Source organism: Syngnathoides biaculeatus, chromosome 22 (genome assembly GCF_019802595.1).
Source record: "Syngnathoides biaculeatus isolate LvHL_M chromosome 22, ASM1980259v1, whole genome shotgun sequence".
Taxonomy (NCBI): Eukaryota; Metazoa; Chordata; class Actinopteri; order Syngnathiformes; family Syngnathidae; genus Syngnathoides; species Syngnathoides biaculeatus.
Window position 1 is genome coordinate 13,741,334 of NC_084661.1, and position 5,110 is coordinate 13,746,443.

Sequence of the window (5,110 nt, forward strand, 5' to 3'; positions counted from 1 at the left end):
CAGACTGACCTGAGAAGGTCAACCTGACACGCATCGGGTTTTCGGCTAGGAGGCGGAACCATCGGGACTGTTGTTGTCGTTCCAAAATATCATTGATATGATCAATATAGGTGGCACGGTGGATCAGCTGGTAAAGCTTTGGCCTCACAGTTCTGAGGTCCCGGGTTCCATCATGGACCCCCACCCCTGTGTGGAGTTTGTCTGTTCCCTGTGCTTGCGTGGGTTTTCTCTGGGCACTCCGGTTTCCTCCCACAGCCAAAAAAACATGCAACATTAATTGGACTCTCTAAATTGCCCATAGGTGTGATTGTGAGTGCGGCTTTATCTCGATGTTTCCTGCGATTGGCTGGCAACCAATTCAGGGTGCACCCCGCCTCCTGCCCGTTGACAGCTGGGATAGGCTCCAGCACTCCTCGTGACCCTCGTGAGGATAAGCGGCAAAGAAAATGATAGATGGATGATCAATATGTTTTTTTAAATAAATCAAAAAACAACAAAAATATGCACTGAAATAGGTGGTCTTTTCAAATCATAAATTCTCTCAAAAAAACTTTATTTAGTTTATTATTGAAAAGTATCCTTTTTGATATGATGTTGATATATTAAAAAAAAAAAATTCAAACACAGGAGAATTGAAAAAAACCAGTGAAAGTTTGAGTCCTAAATGCAGCGCAACTGTTGCAAGCCGAAGCTGGATGAGTTGTTTTGGGAGGGAGGCGACGTTATGACAGCTGATTGCAAACAATAATATTTGTCCTCGGCGCGCATAATTACATCTTCTCCCGCTTTGACTCGGCTTGCTTCCTGGAGGAATTGTTTGCCGAGACTTAATGACAAGAAGTCGAGTTGACAAGCCCGGCGTGAGACAGTTTAAATGCCCCCTCGCCGCTCTGGATAATTAATAAATAAAGTACCGGGGGAGTCCTGTCATGGCTCCCTCTATGACGTGGGGTGGGGAGGGGGGGGGGGCGTCTCCAGCGCGCTAAAGCATTAAATGACCAATTCCTGTCAGAGGAACTTCCACCGCACTCCCCCGGCGCCGCGGTTCTCACCGCCGCCGTGGCCCCGCGCGCACGCATTCCGTATCGCTCTCTTTGCAACGCGAGAGGCGCTTTGCCGCCGCTTTTCCCGCGACTGATGGCTGTAGTTCATTTCGGCTGAATTAATTGGTCCCCGAATGAATTGCGTTGACAGGGCAATTCATCATGCGTTTGGCCTGACAGTGAGCGCGGCGGAAGGGGGGAAAGGAGGAGGAAGTCTGGGGTAACACGGGCGAGGAGGGCGGGGGGTGAGTTCTGCTCCCCACCCTCCCTCCTCTCCAGTATCTCTCTCTCTCTGAATATTTCCCAGCTGCCCCCCGCTTGCTGACAGCTGATTAGAAGGCCGCCTCTGTCTGTTTTGGAGGGGGTGTGATGGTCTAAGCGCTCACTGTGCTGAAAAGTCTTCTTGTGATTAACGCACATCAGTGTATATTAATGCGCATATACTTTGTAAACTTCCGGCCAGTCTGAAACATCCCCATCCATGCTTCAACATGTGCCATTCGACAACTTGTCGCCGAGCATTCATGTTCACTATGGACATCTCAGAAAGACGAGCACAGCGAATGTACATATAGTGTGTGTGTGTGTGTGTGTGTGTATATATATATATATATATATATATATATATATATATTTTTTTTTTTTTTTTTTCCCCCAACTTTTCTTTTAATGTTAGGTTATAAAGTATGTTAGCTCCCTCTATGCAAAAGAAGAGGAAATGTGAGACCGGGGGATTCCCAGTAAGCGTCTGGTACGTACCCAGAGTTCCCCTGTTAGTAACCCTGGCGTAGTCATTACAAGGAGACTTTTCAGCACAGGGGAGCGCTCAGACCGTCACAGGGGAACACAGCCTCTCTCGCAAATTACCGGCCAGTCCGTCGTCGGCAGCAGCCATCAGGCAAATTATTCCCCGGCAAAGAAAGCGATGTTGGCGTTCAACCGACTTCTAACCGATCGACCCTTGAACCATCTTTTTTTTTTGTTTACTTCAAGGTGCTGAGATTTAATCCCGGCAAACAAAAGATATGATTTGCCGGCGACAGTTCTGGCCCGATCCGGTCAACGGCCACATGATTGAATTGGTAATTTGTCTCCAAATCTGCGCTCCATCCATGCGGCTTAATTGAGCGGGGAAATCTTGTCGCCCATCCACTGGCACACGTTTTAACTGTCGTCGTAGTTCTTTTTCTCATCGTCTTCTCACGCTAGCTCGTCCCGGCCAATCAATGCTCACTCATTAGGAACCTCCCCTCAAGTTATCCCGCCGACGTCCTCGTGGCAAGTGGAGAATCACCTCATAATTGGTGCTCAGGCGTCATAACAAGCTAGGCTGCCCCGCTGACACGTGCGTACAAACAGGTCTAACACGCCGATTGATGGATTAGCGCAGAATCAGATTACGTATTGCCACATCCAATTAGACACAGCACATAAAGCAGCGCATCTATTCCGCCCTTGCCTACGAACAGTCGCTCGAAGAATATGAAGATGTGAAATGCATTTCCATATTTCCACGCCGTCGTCTGTGTGTCGCAGGACTTGGCGGAGGGGAAAAAAAAAAAAAAAACATCCCAAGGATTTATTGTGCATTTGACACGCCACTAACCAAATTAGCATTCGGCCGTGGCGGCGAACGCAAAAGTACACGCGCCGTGTGCAGTCAGCACTTGGAAAGGTCAACAGCGCTGCCCGACACAAGTCAAGTGCACGCCGCCTAAACTTGGTTCCGCGTCGCTCTTGTCATGTCCGCATTTGAGTTACACTAAACAACAAACGCAAATTTGGCTGGGAGTTACAGCAATGTGGAAATTGCTGAGAAACAATGAAAATTTCAGACCCCTCCATGATTTCTTAGTGGGAGAAGTTGCAATATAACAGGGTGTTCAAATACTTATTTACTTCACTGTATAATGACCAGAATCGTTTGCCACCTTTCAAATAAGCCTTTATATATGACCAATCGCGTCATACCAATGCTGTAGCGTATACAGTACACCAAATCCTGTATATTTACCGCACGTACCGCTGCGCGTTGTCATGCGGCGCTGAGCAGTCGAGTCGCGCATGATTGACAGTCGCATCCTGGGTCACACTTTACTGCCTTCGCAGGAGAGCGACAGCAATTTAGGCGGAGGGGAAGGCGACACGGAAAAGTTTTCAAATAGAATAAATCTGCTTTGGGGAATTGTGAGGCTTTTTCACCTCCAGAATTTCTATTTTCCTAACAAGGGATGCGGCGCTTCACTGAGGAACTATTAGATAAACAACAACGCTGAATAATAATAATGTGGAAAAATAAAAGATGATTCAAAAACATTTTGGGAGGAAATTGAAGCACTGGACTATTCTACCAAATATAGCTGCTAGTGGCACCAAAAATGCAATATTTTCCTTGGCATTGTTTGGATCCTTTACTTTTCAGTCGTTTATAGTTATATAATAATAAAACATGTTTGTAAAAGAATTTCTAATGAAATTCTACAGTATATGTTAGTACTATATCCCATTCAAAACTTAAAATAGCCTGTAAAATATTTTGTATTATTTGGTGGCTTTCTTTTAAATATCCATCCATCTGTCCATTTTCTTTGCTGCTTATCCTCATGAGGGTCACGGGGAGTGCCGGAACCTATCCCAGCTGTCAACGGGCAGGAGGCGGGGTACACCCTGAACTGGTTGCCAGCCAATCGCAGGGGCAATTTAGAGTGTCCAGTTGATGTTGCATGTTTTTTGGGATGTGGGAGGGAACTGGAGTGCCCGGAGAAAACCCACGCAGGCAAGGAGAGAACATGCAAACTCCACACACACAGGCAGGGCCGGGATCGAACGCAGCTAAGCCACTGTGTCACCTCTTTTAAATAGTTATTTCAAAATATGTTTCGAGAAAACTTTACGAGGAAATTGTAAGCATAAATGAAATTGGCATTTTGAGTGTTGAATCTGTCAACAATCAACAGCCTGTAAAATAATGCTATGCTGTTAGCTCGTCAACCGAAATGCTAATTTTGCGCTACCATCGTGAGGTCATGTTTCCGAAACGTGAACAAAAACTAAGATGGAGCAGGGAATTAGCAGTAGGTCACTGAGGTCTGTATGGTAAATGTGTGGTTTTGTGGGCTAGAAAATGGACTCCTACTGTACGCTTATTTTCCAACAGCGCACTAAACGTCCCATTAGCATCCACCGCGCGCCGCCACATGTACACGGCGCTTTTTTAACGCACGGCCAAATCCTCCGCCAATTGCGCACGGCTAATCGAGGCGGTGTCCGCCGGCTGTAAATCAATAAAGACATAACTAAGTCGTACCAGGCGGGGGGGATTACGGCGAGAAGAAAAGGGAGAAAATAAGCTCCCGGTGAGCGAGAGAAAAGAGGGAAGGTGGAGGTTGAGGTGGGATTTCACGCATAAATCTAGCGGCCGCAACTTAAGCGCAAATTGAATTCCGAGGTGACGAGGGGGAGAAAAAAAATTAATTTGACTTTACAAAGCGGCGAGTAACACAAACACAGCGAGAGAGTAAAAGAAAGAGAGGTTAATCGGAGTAAACATTCCATGGCTCCTGCCTCTGAGTCACGTGATCGCGGTTACTCCCATTTATAGACATTTATACAAATCATTTTTTTGACACAACAAAAGCACAGGAAATAAGTCATGTCTGCATTTTTGTCCTCTAATTTAGTGATGAGCAACCTACGGCGCATGGGCCGTATATGAACCCCTCGGTCATTTGATGTGGACTGGGATGATGTTCAAAAACACTTACCCCCTCCGTCACTCTGTAAGCATCTGAGCTCCTTTATTCACATCGGTGGTTACTCGGCGCTGTTGTGAGGTACTTAGTACCGTAATTTCCGGCCCATAAGCCGTGACTTTTTTCACATGCTTTCACTTTATGCGGCTAATTTGTGCATTTTTTTTTTTTCTAACAGCTGGAAGGGGGCACTCGAGCAGAAAAGGTAAGTGAGAATGGCAGAATATATGTGCCGAGGAAGTGACTTTTACCGCTCCGGTCATGTTAGCACTGCGCTAGCGTGTTACTGCCGTGTCTCAGTGATTTTTACCAGTA

The 5,110-nt window shown here is 46.3% G+C and overlaps 1 protein-coding gene across 5 annotated transcripts in view; it reads left to right on the plus strand.

Annotated features, from left to right (window-relative positions):
• The window catches only part of fbxl15 (F-box and leucine-rich repeat protein 15), a 50,844-nt gene that overhangs the window by 31,293 nt on the left and 14,441 nt on the right, over positions 1–5,110 (plus strand). Inside the window, exons 6-7 of one of the 5 annotated variants that reach the window (XM_061811153.1) lie at positions 4,724–4,876; positions 4,974–5,000. The exons of the other annotated variants lie outside the window; for them this stretch is intronic. The gene's annotated coding sequence lies outside the window, so the exon portion shown is untranslated. The remainder of the gene's footprint in view (positions 1–4,723; positions 4,877–4,973; positions 5,001–5,110) is intronic. 5 annotated transcript variants of the gene reach the window in all.